Source organism: Apodemus sylvaticus, chromosome 18, assembly GCF_947179515.1.
Source record: "Apodemus sylvaticus chromosome 18, mApoSyl1.1, whole genome shotgun sequence".
In the NCBI taxonomy this organism is placed as follows: domain Eukaryota; kingdom Metazoa; phylum Chordata; class Mammalia; order Rodentia; family Muridae; genus Apodemus; species Apodemus sylvaticus.
This window is the reverse complement of record NC_067489.1, coordinates 12463407-12479260: the sequence shown is the minus strand read 5'-3', so window position 1 is coordinate 12479260 and position 15854 is coordinate 12463407. Positions and strand designations below refer to the sequence as shown.

The 15854-nt window shown below is 40.0% G+C and overlaps 1 protein-coding gene across 1 annotated transcript in view; it reads left to right on the top strand.

Annotated features, from left to right (window-relative positions):
* The window catches only part of Csmd1 (CUB and Sushi multiple domains 1), a 1354421-nt gene that overhangs the window by 369260 nt on the left and 969307 nt on the right, over positions 1-15854 (top strand). The gene's annotated exons all lie outside the window — the stretch shown is intronic.

Sequence of the window (15854 nt, the reverse complement as noted above, 5' to 3'; positions counted from 1 at the left end):
GGGTATCAGAAGGAAGAGATAAAGGAGTTCATAACAGACATGTGACAGCTGGCGAGCATACTGAGGGGGCACAAGCCAGACTTTGGGAAGGACACACACATGAGAGTTTGTGTATTACCCTCCACCCTCTCTGTACATTAGGAGGAAAAGGCATTATGTGGTACAATGCGTATCCATCGGCGAAGGCTATCTGATAGAGATAGCTAAAAACAACTTTCTAAGTCTTTGCAGCTAAGATATCTTGTTTAAGGACAACTAGGAGACACCATGAGCTCAGAGAAGGGTCATGGGATTTCAGACTAGAGTACATACTTATTATGAGCTGCAAAAATAAAAGGATCCAGGGCTTCTTGAACTCTCTAGATGGAGAAGTGTCAGAGCACAAGGCTGACAGTGCTACAGAGAGACAGGTTGAGCGTGTACATGGTTGTTCTAGACCAAATCAAGACACAAGTGAGAATAACCTGCTGAGTGGTGGCACTGGTGAACACCTGAGTGGCCTGCTCCCTTGATGGGACCCCGAAGATCTAACCCCATCCCATGGACACCTGAACTAACATGAATGCTATTAAGGCATATATGATTGTATTTATTAATTGTCATTAGATGCTAGACAAGTATAGTTGTTGTCCTTAACATGGAAAACTTAGACACCTTCCTTGATTTAAAAACAAACAAACAAACAAACAAACAAACTCGAATGTTAGGGCAATAAAATCAATTTGACATATGTGGAAGGAAATGTTATAAAACAAAAGACCAGACTGTCATTAAATATTAAATAAAAACTTCAGATCCAAAAATAGGAATATAATATAAAGGCCATATATGAGTTGAGGCAGATGGAGTTCATAAGAAATTGAACAATTACCAGAGTTTCAACATAATGAACTAATAGGCTAAGAACTCATGGTATAAGAAAAATAAACTCAAGTGTGTTTCAATTTTCATAGGTAATTCAGAGCAATTACTTCATTGATGAAATAGTCATTACAAAATTAAGCTCAATCAGCAGAATGCCAAGATGGATAAATAAGCTGGAACTGGAGTACGTACAAAGGAAAGCTGTTCTTTGTCCTGGTTGGATACAGAAGATATTGGCTGCTTCTGCCCCTCCCCCATCATCCAAAACTACACACCAGGAAGGATAATTATTAGTTATTCACAGAGCTGCATTTATACATGGGACTATCTAAATGTCCCTAATCTTTTCCAAGACTTGAGCCAGGGGCAGTTGATGCATGGTATCTGAATGAGCTGGGTGGGAGGGTTAATGCTCCAGGGAAACAACATATGGCTTCCTGAAAAGAACATTCTTAGAGTTGATTTATCCCAACACATACCCCAAGAAAAAGGGGTCCTTGGAGCTAAGAGAAGAAGGAATAGACAGACATAGCCAACTAGTTTGTTTCCAGTCTGCTTATACAGTCCTGGATTCTCTGTGGACTCTGGCTTCTAATCTCCTTTTTTTCATTACTGCTTTCTTGGTGGTATGTTATCCCAAATACCCTCACACACTGCAATGAACTCTTGTCCCTCATACTGGCATTTAGTGGCAGTGACTGAGTTGTGGTTGGAAAGATCTGTGGGTAGAGAGGGCCTTTGACCCGATATGTCCATGGTTTAGTGTCCAGAAGAAAGTCAACAGCTGGAACTACTCCAGTAGACTCTAGGGTTGAAAGGACATGGTGACTAATCAGCATGCCTTGCAGATCTGGAAGGACAGAGTCACAGGTCATAGACACATAGGGAGAGCTGGCAGCCACATGGAAGGCAGGAGCAGGAAGGAGGCCAGTGTGTCTGACTGACCTGCAGCTGTCAATGGTTGTCTAATTACCATTCTACAGGAGTCTCCCAAGACTCGAAAGACTCTGTCATATGACCCAGAGAATCAAGCTGACCTCCTCTTCTTGGATTGTGTGAACAAGTGATGTCACATAGCTGACATAAAGCTCTTATTGAAATAAAGGCCCAGCAGAAGTCTTTAATTGGTCTTCTATGACCTGTGATCCATGGTGCTTCCTCTTTTTTCTCTTATGGTTGACTTTGCAGGTTTATGAGCCTAGGCTAAGATCACTCTCCACTACACTCTCCAGTGCTGAAAAAGAATGAGAGGTTGCCCACAAGAGGGAACACTGTAGTTGTAAAGAACTGTTATGGTAAAGGGTTCACAGTATCAATTAGTGTGACAAGACACTAAGCAATCTGCATTAAACAGGAAGCATCTGATGTTTGTGTCCAAACATCTTCCGTTCCACTGTGACCCAACCCAACAGGTCCATTACTGATATTGCAAAAACACAGAAGGCATTGTCAGACTACCATCAATTACTCTGATCTCTTTAAAGAGGAAAGTCCATGCTCTGGAACAGTGGTTCTGAGCCTGTGTGCTGTGGCCACAAAAAAGACCATTGGAAAGCACAAATATTTACATTATGATTCATAACAGCAGCAAAATTACAGTTATGAAGTAGCAACAAGCATAATTTTATGGTTGTGGGTCACCAGAACATGTGGACTATATTAAAGGATCTGAGCATGAGGAAGTTTTAAACCACTGCTTTAGAAGTTTACCTGCCAGGGGTCCTTCTGTCTACTTAGGAATCCGAGAAACTCCCATGGCTTTTCCTGAAATGTTAATCTTGCTTTAGCACGCATTCCACAGCAGAAGCTGCAATCTGCGGCTAGGAAAGGCATCTCTGAGAGCAGGGCTGGCCTGGGAACAGGAGGAAAGTGACCTCCTGAGAAGGTCCACCTACAGGGCCCAGCTGGCCCAGCCATTGTGCAATGCACACAGGGTCCCTGTGAAATGCTATTTGGAATGCTCCACATCATCTAGCATTGGCACCCCAAGACTGAGACCTATTCACGTGTCGGGAATAGAGGCATGGTTGTTGCTTAGCTGGCTGCTCAGCTTTCTCTGAGCCAGCTTGGAAGGGGGCATGGAAACTGAGACGGAATCATGCTGGACTTTCTCACTAGCACTGACAGAGCAGGGCCTGTGCCCTCTGCCTCATGTGAAGCTTGCTCGAGGCTGTTCATTGCAAATGGAGAGGGGCGGGGAGGAGAGAAAGAGATCCTTATATAACTGTGCAAAAGAAATCAAAATAATATTTAATCATAGTGATTGTACTTTTCCTTTAAAGCTAATATTTTAATATGTCTATGAAATGCATATACATTTAGATCATATTGATTGTTTAAAAAGGAGCAAGCATGTACATACAAGAATTCATATGGGGGTCTCTCCATATATAATGTTATACACATGTTCTGCAGCACAGACAGGTGTACACACACACACACACACACACACACACACACACCTGCACATATGCACATGTAAGTATAGATATACCTAGTGTTCACACTCACATCTTAATAAAGCAAGCCTTTCACTAAATATTTGAAAGAATACTTATTTCCATTGTAGTTCATTCAGTTAATGAAAAATTTCCAGTTCTATAATACACAATGGTGTAAGTAGAGGACAAAACTGACTCTAAACCCCAGGGGAAGGATCCGCTCAGTGCAACTCAGGTCATATGTCAGATACTTGAGGGGTTGAATATTTATGTATACAAGACAGGTCAGAGAATCAGGTGTCTGTGGATGCTGGACAATTCAGAGGGCCAGGTATCTTTGGTTACTGGCCAGCTCAGAGGATCAAGTATCTATGGACCACAGACTCTTCTGTTTTTCCACTGATAGAAACATTTTAAAACATCACCCTTTCTATCCTGGAGCCTTGTTTGATGTTGCCCACAAATCCTCTGTCCCTTCATTATCAAAGATGTTGGGTGACAGCTATAGAATTTGTTAGAAGATGCATTTCCTGATTTTCTAGGTACTGAGTCCTCACATTCAAACTAATTGGCAAATATATTAAAAATGGATAAATAACAACTAAAACAAAAAGGATATTTATTTTTAATAGGCCTGAGGTGATTAATTTATTATTTATTATTTTGTCTCTACCCATTCTTCCTCTAGTCTTGTCAGGTCAGGTGACCAATAAGCATCTTCACTTAAAAATCTTAGGCCCATGCCTAGCCTGTGACCTCTACCTGTTATGACTATGGTTTCTAGGTGTCAGAAATTTGTGCCTGCATCACCTGTTGCAGAGTGTCTTTAGCCGTAGGAAGGCAAAAATTGCTTCTGCGTTGCTTAAATGTTCACCAGAGGACCTGTTGTAATATAAGTTACCCAGTTTCCTAGATGGAAACTCAGTGCAGGTTTTAACATTTACGTAGATGCAACAGGAAGATTGGTTAACATTAATGCTTTTTTTGTTCTATAAGTTTTCCAGAAAAGACAAAAATATCTAAAGTCTGTTACAGCAAAGACAGTTTAGCTAGAGTTCTATATGGTTGCTTTTCAGGAAAGTTGACAATAAAGGCTACAGCAGTGGGTGTGGCTTGGGGCCCTGTACCTGAATCTGAGGCCATCAGAGGTGTGTCCATGGTAGATTCCTATGCTAAGAGACATTGTGTGGCGTAACCTAGGTCCAATAGTAATTTAGTTGTTGGGCTGATAGCCAGAGGGTACTGACTATTAGGCAACCCACATTGCTGGTAGTCTCACAGTAGCTGGCACTGTCCCTCCTGCCTGCATCATGGCTCCCCCCCTTACTCCTCTGGTGAGCAGTCCAGCACCAAGCCCCTCCCGGAGGAAATTTGAGACATAACTCTATTTACAGCTGAGGTGGAGTAGCTTCCATTTCTGCCTAATTCTATCATTCCATCACTGATCAACCATTGCCACTGTCAGGTTTAGAATTTGGTATTTTATTTGGCATTTGACATTTCTTTCCATTTGCAGGTCTGGAGACACATTTTCCTTCATTCCTGCCCCACCAAATTTTATTCAGTGAGCCTTTTCATTTTAAAAGGATCCAGACACCTATCTGATCACCCACCCAAGTGGGGAGTGGTTGCCACCATTGTCAGTCCAGCTGCATTTGGAAAGAATCTGAATGTGGCATGTGCTAGTGGAGAGCACTTTCCCATGTGTCCCCTGGGAAACTTCTGAGGAGCACATCTGGAACAAGTTGCGAATATGAAGATCTGAAGGGACATAGTGACAATCGCCGATACAGTTGCAGAAACCATCTGGTCCACAGACAGCATGCACCCATTAGGGAAATATGGCTTTATTCTTCACACTGCCGCTCTCTATTTGGTTTACATCCTATTGAGAGATTCCCCAGATGTTGTAATCCCTCTTCCATGCCTGACTGGGTGAAAAATCTACTGTCTTATAGTATTCAAACAGAAGGGAGAGCAAAGTGACCTCAGACTGAATCTTAATCTGAAACTTTTTTTGTGATTTAACAAAGATTTTTGAGCACCCATGTCCTCAGAGACCACAGTAGGTCTGCAGCAGGGCAGGAATCAGAAGGAAGCAGTTGGCTTCCGGTATCATCACTCAAATGCCCATGGGATCAGAGAGTTCACTTAGGTTCCTGATGACAGTTGTTGCCTTGAGCTGTGGCTATGAATGTTTGGATCACTAGGTGGGAAATGTTGGGTGACTGGGATGCGCCTTCCATCTTTTCCTATTGTGCACATGCTTACAATGAAGCAGTGTTGTTATTATATTGTCTATATTTATTTTCTCTGTCTGTCTGTCTGTTTCTCTGTCTCTCTCTCTCTGTCTCTGTTTCTCTGTCTCTGTGTGTGTGTGTGCGCGCGCACGCGTTCGCGCAGGTGTATGTACCACATGCATATGGCAGCCAGATGTCGGCTTACACAGTCAGATGTCTGTTCTACACTTTTACCATGTTTGACAAATGGAACTCAGATTTTCAAGCATGAAAGCCTTTACCTGTTGAATGCTCTCCTCCCCCAGCACTTCCTTTTCTTTTGTCCTTCTATGATAGCCACAAGATGTTGGGTGTTTATTTAGATAGCACCTGTCTACTGGCTATTTGAAGATCCAATTCTTTATTTTGCATTTTAGAAGAATGCATTCTTCAAAACCACAAATCTAATGAATCTCTTACATGAACAAGCTCTAAGATGCCGTCCTCAGAAGACACAATCAGAAGACCCCAATGATAACTTTACTTCTCACATTTTTCAGGGGAGGTCGAAGCATCAGAATCATGGTAGAAAGTGTGGCTTCTAAATCAAATCTCCTTTTCTCTTTTAAGTTTACTTACTTTGAATACTAAATCTCTAGATTTGATGGTGGTCCTAGAACAACCTCTTTTTGCATCAGCTAATGAGGTGAATATGCAAACTTAGTTGAAGCCTAGGAGGTAGGAATGGAAAGATAAGAGAGGGTGAGAGAAAGCAGGAAAACTGAGGGTCTTTTAACCAACATCCTCCAATACATCCTCACAAAACACAGTCTACAAGTCCCTAAGGCACCTTTATCACTGAGGTACTACTTCATCAAAGCCTGTTACTGCATGCAGCTGCACAAAATGCAAGCTTCAACTGCAATTTTAACACAGAAATCACGTGACCAACAAGCTCTCTGAATACCGGTTTAAAGTTGAGTGCATCCTTCTTTGTTCCAAAGGGCGCATTAAGCATGTTGGCAGAAGGTTTTCTGTAGATAAAAATTTTTGGTTTTAAAAAGTGATTTAGTGTTTTTCTAATCTGCAAAGACTCCCACTGAAAAAATTATCACCTAAAGTCCAGAAGTATACATAAATGATTTGAAGGCATGGTCTGTAGAAAAGATACACGTTTGTGAGACTCTTTGTAAATTCCTCACTTACAAAGTCAGTTTGCTTACTGTTCAGCTGGGTCCTGCCCAAGCTTACAGACATAAGATCATCTTTTCCTCCAGAGAAATTTACAAGCCATGTTAAAAAAAAAAAAACAGCTGAGAAAAATCTCCTTTCTATTTACTTTTGGTAAAGTCAAAAAGCATGCAACACATAAAGCTAAAATTTAGACACATTCCAAACATTTAGCAAATTTCTCAAGGAATTTGAAACTTTTTTCTTTTGCAACAACCAATACCTGTTTGGCGGTTTGATAGCACAGGTCTTAAAATGCATTGATTGGTTTAGGTAAAGTGAATTTAGACAGAGTGCCTTGCTTCAAAGACAAACAGGTCATAAAGGAGTGAAAAAGATTTCATGACAGTAGGTCTGAATATGGAAAAATATGAGCTAGAGATGGCTCAGGAGTTACAGAACTCTAGCACAGGACAGATATTTGGTTCCCAGTTAGGGTTAAGCTACTGAGTGGCTTACAACCTTCTGGAACTCCAGCTCCAGATGACCAGACCCCTCTTTTGGTCTCTGTAGGTATATGCACTCATGTGTACTTACCCCTGCCCTACATTAGAAATAATAAAAATAACTATTTTTTAGGAGGAAAAGAAATGTTAGTAATCATTTGAGTGCTTTTTTTTTGAAAGCTGAAAAGTTTAGTATATGGCAACTGAAATATAATTTTCTTCTAACTTAGTATCTGACTAAACATAATGCAGAACCTGTAACAGCAGGCAAAGTTTTCAGGTGCTCTGAACAACAATGTACATGCCTGGAACTTTGCTAACTGGACTAGAAAATTCTTCCATAGTTCAATATGCTAAAGGTCCCTTGAAGTACACTGCTTTAAGCTACTCAAGTAAGCTAAAGCTTCAGCCTGGTGTGCAAATGGCTACTCACATAATTAATGAGCCATTCTTTAATTAGTTATTGATATTTTACTGCAAATCTCTTGGAAAATTGGCTAGATATTTAGTTTGTTTAGTACTTGAATATTTACAGTATTTGAAGTTGAACAACTGTTTACACTAAGGAATGAGGAGAAAAAACAAACTGTGTGTTTCTTTCTCCCTTTGCTTACAGTTCAAAATTTAAACCCTTCCATTTTCTTTGAAATGGTTGTGATCATAAAATGCTCATCTGCCACTGTAAACAGAAAACTGTATCAGGGACTTGATATCACACACTGCTTTTCACAGCAAGACACCAGAGCTGTTGAGAAAAATCAACAAATGAAAGAAACCATGGGTGGTGGGACTGTCTGTCTGTCCTATGATGGCTATGTTCAGTCAGTCAAAGCAGGAGGGGAGGGAAGCACAGGGTGGAGTGAGCCCTGCCAGTTCTGTAGTGTGGGAGGAGTATAATTACAGAGGTCCTGGCCTAGGAAGCCTAGAGAGCTACTGGGAGCCATTCCTCCACACAGGGCTGACTGGAATATTGAGCAGTCGAGAGGGGATGGAGGCAATAGGAGATTCCCTTCTCCTGGATGACTGGGAAGAGGTTTCACCAAATGAGGGATGGGAGGAGTTTGAAGACACTGATCCTAGGGCAGATGAGGACAGAGTTGGAATTACCTCCTCCTTCAAATGGGTGCGGACCACAGGTGACTTTGAACTCCCTCTGCTGGTGAGAATGAAGAAAGTTGTTCCATCAGGCAGAAGAAGCTACAAAATGGATGCTGCTGTCAAATTTAGCAATGTTCAGAAATATGTTTTTTCAACATATAAGTATAAAACTGTGTTTTACAATGTGTACTTATGTGTTTGTTGTGCATGCATACATATGTGTGTGTGCATAAATTGGTTGTTATATGTGTATGTGTTTATATATGTCTCTGTGTGTGTGCATGTGTGCATGTGTGTGTGTGTGTGTGTGTGTGTGTGTGTGTGTGTGTGTATAAAACCTTAGTTTCCATGGAAGATTTTCTTTTGGTGACACATATTTGTGTTTACGCTGCGAGTCAAGTGAGTATGAGACTGAGGAAAAGAAACAAGAATCACTCAGCTGCTCTGGTTCATGACATAGGAATGCATCTCAGCTGGGTGCTTTCTGCTGTTAGGGTTTACTGGAAGATGTGATCCTCCCACTTCCTTCCAAGGGAGACAAAGACACATACAAACATCCCACACTTTCTGGTACTTTGAGAGGATTGCTACCAGTACCAAGATTTTCCAACTATATTTCAAAGTATCTAATTGTAGAAGAGTGAGTTGACCTCCCCTGTACTCTTTCTGATTATCTCGAACCTCTCCCCTCATCCTCCTGCTTTCATTACTTTAATTACTTTGTGTATTTGTTCATCTCTGAGTGCATCATAATCTCTCACATAATTTGGTACATGTCGGTCTATTGAAGATCACAGCCTTACCTCTATTACTCCATACTAATTTCCTTTACATTACTCTTCAATGGGAAAAACCAAGATACACTTAGTGAACTCAGTCTGATAGAGGAGATTAAGGTATATTCAACTTTTATGGATCATCATAAATTAATAAACTATACAAGGCAAATTACTAGGATCATCAGTTTTCAGCTTCCTGTTGTTGAGTTTTCATAAAATATTACAATAGAGTTTTAATTACTAGATTAAGATAGCAACCCAGCAACTCTACTCCTTGAGAAATATATTTACTCTTTCCAAAAATCCAGATAAAACCTACACTACTTTTCTTATCCCCTTAGTCCTATCCCTTGTTGTCATATGTCTCCAGTGTCTTTCACTAAACAAGCTGTTACAAAAGCACTTACCTCAATATGAAGAAAAATACTCGTGTTGTATTATTGCATTTACAGTCTACCTCTGCAACATCTCCCGCCAAAGGGAGAGTTACGTGGAATCAAATGGACCTATGCTGTGTATGTAATTTTGCACACAGGAGACATTAATATGCTTGTTTATGCCCCTGATGCTAGCTATTGATTTACTATAACATATTTAACTGTTTTACTACCTTTAGAGGCTTAGGCTTTATGCTCCTCTGTTTAAATGTTTCATGCAACAATAAATATCATCTAAATCCCTAGTTGTGGAAGGAAGCAGATTTATCAATATGGACTTTGTTATTGCTCTTTCAGCAGGCAGACAAATTGACCCCTAAGTAAGAAACAAATTATCAATAGCATGACCAAGGTCGGGAATGCATCTGTTTTGACATAGTTATTTTAAACTTTAGTATTATTGACTCTACTGGTTTGATATTCTAAAATAATTTTAAAGGATATGCTACTATCCACAGATATTTTATTTATTACATATTAATTATAAAATGGTGCAGTTGAAAATAGCATTTAAATTCTTAATACCTTGAATAGTAAGTCATGAAAAAAATCTCATCATGCCACACATCTCACCAAAGTTTTAATAATTTTAGACTAGGAAATATTAATGAGCAGATAGCAGTTATAAGCAGGGATGAAAATATCTAATCAATTACTTTATAGTCTAGATAAAGCTCAAATCCCACGAAGGCTCACACAGTAGCTTGGAGGAGAATGGACCGTTGGCTCACTTCAGTTCTCCTTCGGAACTTCAGCTTGCTCAGGGTAGGCCATTTACCTTCCTTTATTTTACAATGTGTAATCTTCTATTGCACAGCATGTACCAATTATTTAAATTTTTTGAAAAAGGCATTGCATTCATTTTAAGATCAAGTCAAAAGTGAAAGCCTCCTTCCACACAAGTGTGAAAACAGAGAAGTTTTTTACACTGACTTCAGAGTGGCAGACATGATTTGTCTTCCTCAAGAACATATTTATTCTGTGGTTCTGAGGATCAAACCCCATGCATACACCATGCTGGGCTAGCTCTTTTCTACCAAACTGTATCCTCAGTCTATATTGAAATATTAAAGGGCACCCTTTAATAAATATGCAATCTGGTTCATATTTGTGTAGCCATCGCATCCTTTATCTTTGTGCATCCATACTTTTCTGTCATTGTTATAAAATACAATGACATAAAGCAACCTGTGGATTGTGATTCTTTGGGGGTCAAATGACCTTTGCCCAGGGATTGACTAAGATCATCAGGAAACACAGATATTTATATTATGAATCATAATAGTAGCAAAATTATAGTTATGGACTAGAAACAAAAAAAATTAAGGTTTGAAGATCACCATATAATATGAGGAACTGCATTAAATTACATCATCAGGAAGGCTGGAAATTACTGTTATAGAAGAAAGAATTCATTTTTACTTACAGTGCATAAGGGAGAGTCCAGACGTATGGGTATACATGACAGCAGGCAGCAGGAGGAGAAAGCTGACAGCATGCATCTAAACCTCTCAGCCAGGCACAGAAAGGAGAGAGAAATCTGGAGGTTACAATTCCCCAAAGCCAATCCCCAGGCCATTCTGTCTGTAGCAAGGCTCTGCCTCCTAGAGGGACCATATCTGTCCAAAGCAGTACCACCAACCGAGGAAGAAGTGTTTGAGTACATGAACCTCTGGGGACATTCATCATTCAGGCTACCACACCTGTCAAGTGGGAGAATAATCTTTCAAACCAAATTGTGCAAATGGTTAGCTTTGAGGACATGGAGATAAAATGGAATTAAACACTTACCTTTCAGAATCAAAATAAAATCATTTAAAACAGACAAATAAGAACAAGCTGAGAATTATAAACTACCTTTTGGTTTTTTTTTTTTAAAAAAATGTTACTGTTTGTAGTAAGCCACCTTTGATCATCGCCGTTAAAAGATGGCGCTGACCAGATGCAACTTTCTGGTGGTAAGCAACTTTAGTGCATGTGCAGTGTGCTGTGTGTGTTATTGCACATATATGCTAATGAAGAATTCACTTAGTTCATCGATCAGGAAGCAGCGCACTATCTATCTGCTGCAGACGGGGCTGGCTGGCTATATAGGGGCGGCAGGGAAAAGGCTGGGGGCCTCCAGTAAGAGAAGAAAGCAAAGATCCTGAATAAAGCGTTGCAGAGAAGAACCTGGTCTTGTCGCGTCTTTCCTCGCGGGTCGAGGCTGGGCGCGCCCCTGGTTCTGGAAAGACTCAGTGAAACAGTATTCAGCAAAACCAGAACGGGGAAGTGGGAAGGGGTGGGTGGGGGGACAGGGGAAGAGAAGGGGGTTTGCGGGACTTTCGGGGAGTGGGGGGGCTAGAAAAGGGGAAATCATTTGAAATGTAAATAAATTATATCGAATAAAAAAAAATCAAAAAAAAAAAGAAAGAAAGAAAGAAAAAAGAAAAAAAACTATTTGAAATCGTCATTTTCAGATGTATTTGTAGATAGTGTGAGAAATGAAAGGAGATGATATCTGGCACCTTCCCTTTCCCCTTCCCTGTGCCTTTTTTCCTACTCACCTTTCTGAGGAGAGTAAAACCTACACCCGGGGTGTAGGTGGTGAGAACCTACAGGGAAACCTACACCTGGGGTGGAGGTGGTAAGGACTGCACCTTTAAAAGGTAGACCAGAAAACTGCTCAACAAAGCGCACGGAGACTTGGTGAATCATGACATTACTGTCTTAGAAATCAGAAGTCCAGGGCCAATTTGAAATTGTGGTGATACTAGTGACTGTTGAGGTCCTTGGGTGTCTGTGACTTCCTGGATGCTACTTAGAAGGAATCTTACATTCACACTCTGAGGCATCTGGCACAGCAAGTATTTCCTGTCAAGCAGACCACAGATGCCAAGGGATTGAGCTGAACTAAATACTAATGATTTTTGTGGGCGTAAACTCTGCGCTGTGCTGAGGGATGAGATCTCCATGTAAAGGTGGGCCTAGGCTTAGGCCTCAGGTGACAGTTGCACGTGTGTTCCTCTCTATCCTTGCCATATATTCATTCAGTCACTTCCTTAAATGTTAATCTCAGCTTCTTTATCCTTAAAAAGAGATTAAAAATACTTGTAGCAACGTGATTATCTCAAGAGCTAAACCGTACTTTTAAGAATGTCTGAACCCACAATAAACCCTTACTGGATTAGTTGATCATGTTACAAAGATATGCATAGCATAACAAAGCTAAAATACAATTTTACAGCTTCTATGTAATAAGACTTGTCATAATCACTTAGTACTTCTTTTATATGTTTGAGTAAATAATCATGAAGATTCTTCCTTATTGGGGTTATTTTTAAAACAAGAGGAGCAGCAAACTTAAAATATCACAGGCCATATGTGACCTAATATCATATCAATCTGATGTCTGGATTGAGATTTTTAAAGCTAGTTATGCCTTTACCCAAGATTCTCAGTATCTTATTTTTGGTATGCATGGGAGAAGAGTACAAGGTCCTTAATTAGAGGTGTATATGTGTTGGTATGTGCATTTGCATGAATTCACTTGTATAGAGGCTAAAAGACAACCTCAGATGTTCTTCCTGTGGTGCCATCCATCTGATTTTTGAGACAGAGTATCTCCTTGACTTTTGGTTTTTAACCAGATTTGTGGAACCCATGAGCCCCAGTGTTTATCCTGTCTCTGCTTCTCCAGTGCTAGATGATAAACTTATGGAACAATACTCAACAGTGCCTGCACTGAGACCAAGCTCCCATCTCTAGCACTTGACCCACTGAACTGTCTTCCCAGGCCCGCTCTGTTTTTCTCATTGAAGCAATTTCAGGCAAAAGAAATGAAAGGAGCATGAAACTTCAGTCCCTTCCTTTGAGAGACTGAGGCAGGAAAAAGTGTATTCCTGACAAGCCTTGGTTATACAGTGGGACAATTTCTCAAAGAGAGAGGCAGGAAGGGAGAGAAGAAAAAGGAGAAAAGGAGGAAAATACATACATACATACATACATACATACATACTTACATACATACATACATACATACATACACAGGGAGACAGACACAGAAATAGAGAGAGACACAGAGAATATAAATGAATATCTATCTAGGTTTTCCTTTCAAAATAAATCTCATTTCTTAATAAACTATACCACAATATCATCAAATTTTTGAGATGAATTGCCTATAATAGAACAAATAAGGAGAGATGTTTTTATGAAAATGATCTGTGTTTTTCTCTCAGAGATGTGTCCCTCTCATCTTGAATCTAGAACTCATGAGGAAGAGAAAGGCATCCTGAATTCTATAATCACCACATGCCTGTGAACTCCAAGTGTGCCTTCCATTTCCCTAAACACTCATTTCCTATCCCCTTACAATCCAGACCTCAGCTTCTGTGTCTCTTTCTGTAGTCGTTCTATGATGTCTGAATCCATAGTCTTAGTCTCTGTATTACCATCACTTTGCCTCCATAACATAGTCTATAGGTACTGGAGAATGAATAGTTTCCCTCATTTTACATAAGATCTGTGTGAGTAGGACATGCATCTGATTAATTATGCCTAAGCAGATGTCCAGCCTATAATATGACACTCCACTGGAAGTTGTATCAGTCTGTATTCTGAGGCCATTAGAAAATATCAGTGATTTGGATATCTAAAATTAAGAGGGATATGCTTCATGGAGTTCTAGAGGCTTAGATATCCACAGACTTATCACCAGTATCACAACTGTACTATGAGGACCCAAGCCCCATTGTGACATGGCCAAGAACCTCATGGGACCCAGCTCAAATCTCCCTTTATACCTCTGTGGGAACTTCCATCTCATAAGTCTAAGTTTTTAATCTTCAAAGATCATTAATATGAGATTAAAGAGTTAAATTTCTAGGAGGCTAATCTCAGGAGATGCAGTCAAACTGTAATTGAGCTAATGACCTGCTTAGCAAGATTGAGTGACTGAGCACACCAACAGACTGTTTTAAATGTTGCTAGGTAGGAGAGTAAAGATTTATCATTCCAAATCTAGATGAAAATTAACATGACATTTTATACATTCCCATAACTTCTTTGTTCTTGCTATAAAGATTTTAAAAAAAGAAATAAAGAAAAGAAAATACACAGAATGACAGCGTGAGGCATTAAAATGCCATATTGTAACTGAGCTCTTAGAAAGCTAATATGCAGATGCTCCATTTTTCAGGCATATTCAGTAAAATGAATAAAAACTTAACTATATTGTGGCAAAAAGACATAATTCATTGAATAGCCACATCCCGTCTTTGGATGTCATTGTAAGAGTGATAATGTGCAGACAGCTGGTCAACCCACCAGCCCTACAAATGCCTGATTGAATATGTTTTGCTCTGGTGGAGAAAAGAAATAATAAAACCCCAAACAAACTTTGCACTTGTATGGAGAGGCGAGTGCGATGCACCAGTCTACCACAGACATCGCTCATTCACGTGTCCTGATCGTCCTTTGTTCTTGCTCTGTGAGCAGTCAGCAAGATGAAGTTAACTCTGTCTCTAGGCTTTGCTGGTTGGTATAAATTACGTTTCTAAGTAGAAAAGATGAATGCATTGTCTCCCCATTGTTTCCACTAATGAGGGCCACCTCTGACAATTAGGCAGCAGAGAGAGCCTTGCACCAGGGAACCTCCAGCATCTGGGTGGCCCTGAGGGAGGCAGGTGCTTAAACCACCCCAGAGAGATTTTAAACACTTACCAACTTGAGTTTCAATGTAGTATTCTGAGAAAGAAATGGAAAGAGGTGGGGCGTTGAGGGGGAGCAAGGGCAGATACAACCGTGGAAATTGAATGTCTGAAGTAAAACAAGCTCGTTAATATTTTGTATTTTTACATCACTGCTCAGTTGTCCTTTTGGTTTTTGTTTGTTTGTCTTTTTAAAAGTTCTCAGTAAAAGGAGAATCCATATCTATCATGTGCCCTGTGCTTAATCCATAGTTCTGTACATTCCCTTTCCTTAATTAACTTATGTATAAAGTCACTGGTCCTCACATGGACCATACACTGGCTCAGACCAGTCAGGTCTAAGGGGATAGAACACGATTCCTCTGTCTCCCTACAGCACGTCATAGCTCCTTTTACAAGGAGCAGCCAGACTGAGAAAACATCGTCCATGAAAAGCAGGAAAATAGAGTTCAGAGAAGACACAAATGACATTAGCTCTAACCTAGGTTAATTTGCCTTAAAGGCTTATATTTATCTATGTGGGCTAGCACAGCCAGTGTGTAGGTTTTGTGAAAATATTTAAAGATAAGAATAATGCTGCAAGAACTTCTGAGACTCATTTCTTCTGTGAAAATAAAGGTGTGACTGAGATTGAAGAATTTCATTTTAAC